Raw genomic sequence first — 10,352 nt, 5'->3', positions numbered from 1 at the left:
TACTAGTTAGTTAATTCATGGAAGGCACGGTCTTCGCATAAAACTGCAAACAAGCCAGGAAAATTGTCGGGCGGGGGTTGAGTCACAAACAGTTAGTGAGACAGTAATGTAGAAGTGTGAAAAATAAGTGTTTCTGATGATACGTGCTTTTGTAATTTATTATGTGATTTTTTGTATATCTTGGCGAATTTACAAAATAAAACATGTAATGAATTACTCATGAATTTCAGTCACAATGTTTCATAATTTAACACATGATCATTTTCGGTAGGGTTAGTATGTGTACTGCAATAGAATTATTTTGTGGTAATATAAATATGAGACCTGTCCTTAATAAGAGTAAAATCGGATTTTATTGGTCTCAACCCCCAAATTGGTTCGAAATAATTCAAAAGACATGTCTGATTTTCAAAAAGATTTTCCCTTGATATTTACCCACCCCTAAATGCGTTACTTTTTGCCGTACGAAAAACAGTGGTTTGCCGTACGAAAAACAAACGAAAACCTGAATTTTCGACATTTTTCAGCTGGTGCTTTTTCCTTCGTAACTTCTTTCGTGTTGATCCCACGCTCTTTTCGCTGCGATTTCTGAGTTCCTTGGGGTCCAATTGGTCGGGTAAGAGTCATACGAATCAATTCTGAGACGAAAAATTTTTTGGTAAAGAAAAAAGGAAGGTTAACCCCTTTGTATTTTTGGCGAAAATTTTCGCGATTTTGAAAAGTGCTGGAATCGATTCTTTCAGGCACTATTCCGACGTAATTTTGCGAGAGAAATCGACTGGGCGCAGTCCCAATACGCTGCGATCAACGCATCGAAAGTTACAGCCAAAAAACGAGAACCTGAGTTTATCCCATTTTTCAGCTAGTGCTTTTTCCTTCGTAACTTCTTTCCTGTTGATCCCACGCTCTTTTCGCTGCGATTTCTGAGTTCCTTGAGGTCCAATTGGTCGGGTAAGAGTCATACGAATCAATTCTGAGACGAAAAATTTTTTGGTAAAAAAAAAAGGAAGGTTAACCCCTTTGTATTTTTGGCGAAAATTTTCGCGATTTTGAAAAGTGCTGGAATCGATTCTTTCAGGCACTATTCCGACGTAATTTTGCGAGAGAAATCGACTGGGCGCAGTCCCAATACGCTGCGATCAACGCATCGAAAGTTACAGCCAAAAAACAAAAACCTGAATTTTCGGCATTTTTCAGCTGGTGCTTTTTCCTTCGTAACTTCTTTCCTGTTGATCCCACGCTCTTTTCGCTGCGTTCTCTGAGTTCCTTGGGGTCCAATTGGTCGGGAAAGAGTCATACGAATCAATTCTGAGACGAAAAACTTTTTGGTAAAAAAAAAAGGAAGGTTAACCCCTTTGTATTTTTGGCGAAAATTTTCGCGATTTTGAAAAGTGCTGGAGTCGATTCTTTCGGGCACTATTCCGACGTAATTTTGCGAGAGAAGTCGACCGGGCGCAGTCCCAATACGCTGCGATCAACGCATCGAAAGTTACAGCCAAAAAACGGAAACCTGAATTTTCGGCATTTTTCAGCTGGTGCTTTTTCCTTCGTAACTTCTTTCCTGTTGATCCCACGCTCTTTTCGCTGCGTTCTCTGAGTTCCTTGGGGTCCAATTGGTCGGGAAAGAGTCATACGAATCAATTCTGAGACGAAAAATTTTTTGGTAAAAAAAAAAGGAAGGTTAACCCCTTTGTATTTTTGGCGAAAATTTTCGCGATTTTAAAAAGTGCTGGAATCGATTCTTTCAGGCACTATTCCGACGTAATTTTGCGAGAGAAATCGACCGGGCGCAGTCCCAATACGCTGCGATCAACGCATCGAAAGTTACAGCCAAAAAACGGAAACCTGAATTTTCGGCATTTTTCAGCTGGTGCTTTTTCCTTCGTAACTTCTTTCCTGTTGATCCCACGCTCTTTTCGCTGCGTTCTCTGAGTTCCTTGGGGTCCAATTGGTCGGGAAAGAGTCATACGAATCAATTCTGAGACGAAAAATTTTTTGGTAAAAAAAAAAGGAAGGTTAACCCCTTTGTATTTTTGGCGAAAATTTTCGCGATTTTGAAAAGTGCTGGAGTCGATTCTTTCGGGCACTATTCCGACGTAATTTTGCGAGAGAAGTCGACTGGGCGCAGTCCCAATACGCTGCGATCAACGCATCGAAAGTTACAGCCAAAAAACGAAAACCTGAATTTTCGGCATTTTTCAGCTGGTGCTTTTTCCTTCGTAACTTCTTTCCTGTTGATCCCACGCTCTTTTCGCTGCGATTTCTGAGTTCCTTGGGGTCCAATTGGTCGGGAAAGAGTCATACGAATCAATTCTGAGACGAAAAATTTTTTGGTAAAAAAAAAAGAAAGGTTAACCCCTTTGTATTTTTGGAGGAAATTTTCGCGATATTGAAAAGTGCTGGAATCGATTCTTTCAGGCACCATCCCGACGTAATTTTGCGAGAGAAATCGACTGGGCGCAGTCCCAATACGCTGCGATCAACGCATCGAAAGTTATAGCCAAAAAACGAAAACCTGAATTTTCGGCATTTTTCAGCTGGTGCTTTTTCCTTCGTAACTTCTTTCCTGTTGATCCCACGCTCTTTTCGCTGCGTTCTCTGAGTTCCTTGGGGTCCAATTGGTCGGGAAAGAGTCATACGAATCAATTCTGAGACGAAAAATTTTTTGGTAAAAAAAAAAGGAAGGTTAACCCCTTTGTATTTTTGGCGAAAATTTTCGCGATTTTAAAAAGTGCTGGAATCGATTCTTTCAGGCACTATTCCGACGTAATTTTGCGAGAGAAATCGACCGGGCGCAGTCCCAATACGCTGCGATCAACGCATCGAAAGTTACAGCTAAAAAACGAAAACCTGAATTTTCGGCATTTTTCAGCTGGTGCTTTTTCCTTCGTAACTTCTTTCCTGTTGATCCCACGCTCTTTTTGCTGCGATTTCTGAGTTCCTTGGGGTCCAATTGGTCGGGAAAGAGTCATACGAATCAATTCTGAGACGAAAAATTTTTTGGTAAAAAAAAAGGAAGGTTAACCCCTTTGTATTTTTGGCGAAAATTTTCGCGATTTTAAAAAGTGCTGGAATCGATTCTTCCAGGCACTATTCCGACGTAATTTTGCGAGAGAAATCGACTGGGTGCAGTCCCAATACGCTGCGATCAACGCATCGAAAGTTATAGCCAAAAAACGAAAACCTGAATTTTCGGCATTTTTCAGCTGGTGCTTTTTCCTTCGTAACTTCTTTCCTGTTGATCCCACGCTCTTTTCGCTGCGTTCTCTGAGTTCCTTGGGGTCCAATTGGTCGGGAAAGAGTCATACGAATCAATTCTGAGACGAAAAATTTTTTGGTAAAAAAAAAAGGAAGGTTAACCCCTTTGTATTTTTGGCGAAAATTTTCGCGATTTTGAAAAGTGCTGGAGTCGATTCTTTCGGGCACTATTCCGACGTAATTTTGCGAGAGAAGTCGACCGGGCGCAGTCCCAATGCGCTGCGATCAACGCATCGAAAGTTACAGCCAAAAAACGGAAACCTGAATTTTCGGCATTTTTCAGCTGGTGCTTTTTCCTTCGTAACTTCTTTCCTGTTGATCCCACGCTCTTTTCGCTGCGTTCTCTGAGTTCCTTGGGGTCCAATTGGTCGGGAAAGAGTCATACGAATCAATTCTGAGACGAAAAACTTTTTGGTAAAAAAAAAAGGAAGGTTAACCCCTTTGTATTTTTGGCGAAAATTTTCGCGATTTTGAAAAGTGCTGGAGTCGATTCTTTCGGGCACTATTCCGACGTAATTTTGCGAGAGAAGTCGACCGGGCGCAGTCCCAATACGCTGCGATCAACGCATCGAAAGTTACAGCCAAAAAACGGAAACCTGAATTTTCGGCATTTTTCAGCTGGTGCTTTTTCCTTCGTAACTTCTTTCCTGTTGATCCCACGCTCTTTTCGCTGCGTTTTCTGAGTTCTTCGGAGTCCAATTGGTCGGGAAAGAGTCATACGAATCAATTCTGAGACGAAAAATTTTTTGGTAAAAAAAAAAGGAAGGTTAACCCATTTGTATTTTTGGCGATAATTTTCGCGATTTTGAAAAGTGCTGGAATCAATTCTTTCAGGCACTATCCCGACGTAATTTTGCGAGAGAAATCGACTGGGCGCAGTCCCAATACGCTGCGATCAACGCATCGAAAGTTACAGCCAAAAAACGAGAACCTGAGTTTATCCCATTTTTCAGCTAGTGCTTTTTCCTTCGTAACTTCTTTCCTATTGATCCCACGCTCTTTTCGCTGCGTTTTCTGAGTTCCTTGGGGTCCAATTGGTCGGGAAAGAGTCATACGAATCAATTCTGAGACGAAAAATTTTTTGGTAAAAAAAAAAGGAAGGTTAACCCCTTTGTATTTTTGGCGGAAATTTTCGCGATTTTGAAAAGTGCTGGAATCAAATCTTTCAGGCACTATTCCGACGTAAATTTGCGAGAGAAATCGACTGGGCGCAGTCCCAATACGCTGCGATCAACGCATCGAAAGTTATAGCCAAAAAACGAAAACCTGAATTTTCGGCATTTTTCAGCTGGTGCTTCTTCCTCCGTAACTTCTTTCCTGTTGATCCCACGCTCTATTCGCTGCGATTTCTGAGTTCCTTGATGTCCAATTGGTCGGGAAAGAGTCATACGAATCAATTCTGAGACGAAAAATTTTTTGGTAAAAAAAAAAGGAAGGTTAACCCCTTTGTATTTTTGGCGAAAATTTTCGCGATTTTGAAAAGTGCTGGAATCGATTCTTTCAGGCACTATTCCGACGTAATTTTGCGAGAGAAATCGACTGGGCGCAGTCCCAATACGCTGCGATCAACGCATCGAAAGTTACAGCCAAAAAACAAAAACCTGAATTTTCGGCATTTTTCAGCTGGTGCTTTTTCCTTCGTAACTTCTTTCCTGTTGATCCCACGCTCTTTTCGCTGCGTTCTCTGAGTTCCTTGGGGTCCAATTGGTCGGGAAAGAGTCATACGAATCAATTCTGAGACGAAAAATTTTTTGGTAAAAAAAAAAGGAAGGTTAACCCCTTTGTATTTTTGGCGGAAATTTTCGCGATTTTGAAAAGTGCTGGAATCAAATCTTTCAGGCGCTATTCCGACGTAATTTTGCGAAAGAAATCGACTGGGCGCAGTCTCAATACGTTGCGATCAACACATCGAAAGTTACAGCCAAAAAACGAGAACCTGGGTTTATCCCATTTTTCAGCTGGTGCTTTTTCCTTCGTAACTTCTTTCCTGTTGATCCCACGCTCTTTTCGCTGCGTTTTCTGAGTTTTTCGGAGTCCAATTGGTCGGGAAAGAGTCATACGAATCAATTCTGAGACGAAAAATTTTTTGGTAAAAAAAAAAGGAAGGTTAACCCCTTTGTATTTTTGGCGAAAATTTTCGCGATTTTAAAAAGTGCTGGAATCGATTCTTTCAGGCACTATTCCGACGTAATTTTGCGAGAGAAATCGACCGGGCGCAGTCCCAATACGCTGCGATCAACGCATCGAAAGTTACAGCTAAAAAACGAAAACCTGAATTTTCGGCATTTTTCAGCTGGTGCTTTTTCCTTCGTAACTTCTTTCCTGTTGATCCCACGCTCTTTTTGCTGCGATTTCTGAGTTCCTTGGGGTCCAATTGGTCGGGAAAGAGTCATACGAATCAATTCTGAGACGAAAAATTTTTTGGTAAAAAAAAAGGAAGGTTAACCCCTTTGTATTTTTGGCGAAAATTTTCGCGATTTTAAAAAGTGCTGGAATCGATTCTTCCAGGCACTATTCCGACGTAATTTTGCGAGAGAAATCGACTGGGTGCAGTCCCAATACGCTGCGATCAACGCATCGAAAGTTATAGCCAAAAAACGAAAACCTGAATTTTCGGCATTTTTCAGCTGGTGCTTTTTCCTTCGTAACTTCTTTCCTGTTGATCCCACGCTCTTTTCGCTGCGTTCTCTGAGTTCCTTGGGGTCCAATTGGTCGGGAAAGAGTCATACGAATCAATTCTGAGACGAAAAACTTTTTGGTAAAAAAAAAAGGAAGGTTAACCCCTTTGTATTTTTGGCGAAAATTTTCGCGATTTTGAAAAGTGCTGGAGTCGATTCTTTCGGGCACTATTCCGACGTAATTTTGCGAGAGAAATCGACTGGGCGCAGTCCCAATACGCTGCGATCAACGCATCGAAAGTTACAGCCAAAAAACGAGAACCTGAGTTTATCCCATTCTCCAGCTAGTGCTTTTTCCTTCGTAACTTCTTTCGTGTTGATCCCACGCTCTTTTTGCTGCGATTTCTGAGTTCCTTGGGGTCCAATTGGTCGGGAAAGAGTCATACGAATCAATTCTGAGACGAAAAGTTTTTTGGTAAAAAAAAAAGGAAGGTTAACCCTTTTGTATTTTTGGCGAAAGTTTTCGCTATTTTAAAAAGTGCTGGAATCGATTCTTTCAGGCACTATTCCGACGTAATTTTGCGAGAGAAATCGACTGGGCGCAGTGACAATACGCTGCGATCAACGCATCGAAAGTTACAGCCAAAAAACGAGAACCTGGGTTTATCCCATTTTTCAGCTAGTGCTTTTTCCTTCGTAACTTCTTTCGTGTTGATCCCACGCTCTTTTCGCTGCGATTTCTGAGTTCCTTGGGGTCCAATTGGTCGGGAAAGAGTCATACGAATCAATTCTGAGACGAAAAGTTTTTTGGTAAAAAAAAAAAGGAAGGTTAACCCTTTTGTATTTTTGGCGAAAGTTTTCGCTATTTTAAAAAGTGCTGGAATCGATTCTTTCAGGCACTATTCCGACGTAATTTTGCGAGAGAAATCGACTGGGCGCAGTGACAATACGCTGCGATCAACGCATCGAAAGTTACAGCCAAAAAACGAGAACCTGAGTTTATCCCATTTTTCAGCTGGTGCTTTTTCCTTCGTAACTTCTTTCCTGTTGATCCCACGCTCTTTTTGCTGCGATTTCTGAGTTCCTTGGGGTCCAATTGGTCGGGAAAGAGTCATACGAATCAATTCTGAGACGAAAAATTTTTTGGTAAAAAAAAAAAGGAAGGTTAACCCCTTTGTATTTTTGGCGGAAATTTTCGCGATTTTGAAAAGTGCTGGAATCAAATCTTTCTGGCACTATTCCGACGTAATTTTGCGAAAGAAATCGACTGGGCGCAGTCTCAATACGTTGCGATCAACACATCGAAAGTTACAGCCAAAAAACGAGAACCTGAGTTTATCCCATTTTTCAGCTGGTGCTTTTTCCTTCGTAACTTCTTTCCTGTTGATCCCACGCTCTTTTTGCTGCGATTTCTGAGTTCCTTGGGGTCCAATTGGTCGGGATTGAGTCATACGAATCAATTCTGAGACGAAAAATTTTTTGGTAAAAAAAAAAGGAAGGTTAACCCCTTTGTATTTTTGGCGAAAATTTTCGAGGTTTTGAAAAGTGCTGGAATAAATTCTTTCATGCACCATTCCGACGTAATTTTGCGAGAGAAACTGATTGGGCGTAGTATCAATACGCTGTGTGCAACAGATAACAAGTTTCGAACTTAAACGACAGATTTCTACTGTGATACTTCTGCTGCCGATCCTACGCCTTTATAGAACTCTCTCTCGCATTCCTGAAGGCACAATTAGTCCGAAAAGAATCCCGCTCAACGATCCTGAGACGAAAAGTTCTCGAGTCCTGAAAATCGCAAACAAGTGAGGCTTGCCACAACCCAAAGCCCTTTCGAATTTTTCAGTACATGTGTTGCGAATTTCAGGAAATGCTGAAACCGATTCCTGTATACCCTATGTTGACGCAAGTCCGGGAAACGAATCCATTGCGCAAAGTTCTGGTAGGTTTCGAGCATCCAAGCAAATTCGCACCTGGTTTTCAAAGCGGCGCAATAGGAAAATCACAAACCCATAGCTATAAAGGTTCAGTTCTAGTTTATTTAGTGTGCCTTAGTTCTAGTACAAGTGATCGGGTGTCAGTGCAAACTACATATACTTCACCAAGTTTTCGAATAGTTCAATTATAATATGCTATACTATTACATTATACTAATAATGATATATTATACCAATAATTTCTCTAATTTCATATCGCTGGATTTAATTAGCAATAAGAAAAGTGCAATATAATGAACGTACATTACATGAGACTTCTGACGACTATGTAAGGAAAAAACACTGCGATGTACATTGCCCTGCGCAGAAAATGAACAATGTGGTATAAAATTATCATCATTGTAGTTTTTAAGCGCAGCTTATGTTTTAGCCTGCGTACAGATGCAATGCACCTCTGCAGGATTACGAGTTGTATAATATTGTATGGTTAAATAAAATGACTAATACTAACATAAATTTCTCTGTAGTTTCTTTGTATCTTCTCAGGTGTTGGTCTCTCGACGCTCCAAATACCTTTTTTTCACTCTTTGAGGTCCTGTTAGCCAAGAAAGTGTCGCTTGAGTCGATTCTGAGACGAAAAGTATTTGGCTCCAAAAATAACAAAAAAAGTAGGTTAACCCCTTAGGATTTGTTCATTAGAAACTAGGCCGATTTTGAAAAATACTCAATTCAAGTCTTTGGTGCACAGCCGAAGGATAAATTTCCCTTGTAATTCTTCTGCTGTTGGCCGTAAGCTTTTTTCGATGTCGTTTTCGCATTTCTGTGGGTCCAATCAGTCAGAGAAGAGCCCTGCAAAACGATTCTGAGATAAAATGTTTCCGGGCCCTGAAAATCGCCAAAAAGCAAGGCTCACCCCTTTGAATTTTTTCAATCGAAATTTGACCGATTTCGAAAAATAGCTTAATCAATTTTCTGATGCACTGCATGGAAGTAATTTTTCCCCGTAGGCCCTCTCGATGGTGACAAAGTATACGATTGATTAAAGTGTCCTTAATTGCGATCCATATCAATTATTATTCCTTAGATGCGTACGTTGTATAATAAAATGTATCTATCGATGTAACGTGCATACCCCTATTCCTCATTCTTATGCCTCAGTGTTCGTCCTTCGTTTTTTGGAGCTTCTACAGCTAACTAGCCGGAGAAAATTCTCGCACAGCGCGGTGTCATTTCGCTCGACTCACCCCATGACACTTTTCCTTTATCTTTCACTGCTTATCGTTAGACTGGACACATCAATGCTAGGGCATTTCACATATGATTAATAAACTTTAAAGGAGTCTCGAAAATGCGAATCCTAGACTTGTAGAAAACCTGCACCTCGCGAATCCTTACTTGACGATACGAATACTCGACATTACGATCATTACACTACCAATAAGTATATTATTCCCCATTTTTGTGACTTGACCGACCAATTATCTCATTAGTGGCCGATTTTTGTTTCAATCGATAGTTTATTTGCCACATAAGGTAACATTATGTTTCTTTTTCTTTTTGTTTGAAGTGGAGCTTTATATAATAAATAGATGAGATGAACGATTAATTTTTAGACTTTTGGAAATATCTCGACAGAGGTTTGAGGCATCCAAATTCACTCACAGATCTTTTTCGTAGATCGTAAAAAGGTACACAAATTTGCGCTCATGAATTTTTACAATCAAACCCATATTTGTCGAGAAAAACGTTTATTGTTCATCAATTAGATATTCTACTCCGGAATACGTACCGTCCAACTGACCTAAGGAATTACAAGTCATCAGGTTTCTTTGTTTGTTTAAACGAATGAAATCTAGATAACAAGAAAATTCGACTTTCAAAATTCCGCATGCGAAATGGCGATATATACTTCAGTCAACGTTTTCTTACAGTATTTTATGATATCTTCAGTGTGCCTGATTGTTATGGACATTCAAATATGCCGCATTTCGAGTGCCTCTGTCGCAGCGTTACCTGGCGGATTACTTTAGAAGTACTACCGCAAAATCACAGTGTGTAATATAGCCAAAACCATGGCCAAAACGTATGTAAGACCGTGGAAAACACAAAGAATAAGCACAAGCTACTTTCTCACCTATTCTTACATTGTGCCCACGAGCTTCTCGCTGGTAACTAGCGCCGATCTGGTGGCCACTTACTGCGTTCTCATACCTTTCAACTTTCCAAGTAATCGGAACCCTATACTTCGTGGCTCGCGTGATCCATGTCCTATGGTTGAGCGGCAGGAGCAGCAGCAATATCATAAATGAATATACATCCACGGATATTATGACAGATAATTTTGTGAAAAGACCAATTATTCCTTACAGATCCTGTTGCATTCAAAATTAATAAAAAAAAAAAAAAAAAAACGAACTCAAGGACAGGATTTTAAGCAAGGCTTCAGAAAGCAGACGCGCAACCGTATCTAATGGCCGGAAATGGTTGTGAAGTCACGTGTCACGTGACCCGAAGCGGTTGGCGTCGCGCGTCGCGTCGA

At 40.6% G+C, this 10,352-nt stretch overlaps 1 long non-coding RNA gene across 2 annotated transcripts; it reads right to left on the bottom strand.

The window, feature by feature from the left end:
* Positions 1-7,926: 7,926 nt before the first annotated feature.
* LOC138190964 (uncharacterized) lies at positions 7,927-10,168 on the bottom strand. Of its 2 annotated transcripts, none has more exons than XR_011177127.1 (3): positions 9,948-10,168; positions 8,727-9,114; positions 7,927-8,675 (listed from the first exon to the last, which is right to left on the bottom strand). It is a non-coding gene; the product is annotated as an uncharacterized lncRNA (long non-coding RNA). The 2 variants fall into 2 exon arrangements; XR_011177126.1 differs by having other exon boundaries at positions 7,927-8,662.
* Between the last annotated feature and the right edge of the window lie 184 nt (positions 10,169-10,352).

The sequence above is a fragment of the Neodiprion pinetum genome, chromosome 5 (assembly GCF_021155775.2).
Source record: "Neodiprion pinetum isolate iyNeoPine1 chromosome 5, iyNeoPine1.2, whole genome shotgun sequence".
In the NCBI taxonomy this organism is placed as follows: Eukaryota; Metazoa; Arthropoda; class Insecta; order Hymenoptera; family Diprionidae; genus Neodiprion; species Neodiprion pinetum.
This window is presented reverse-complemented; position numbering and strand designations above follow the sequence as displayed.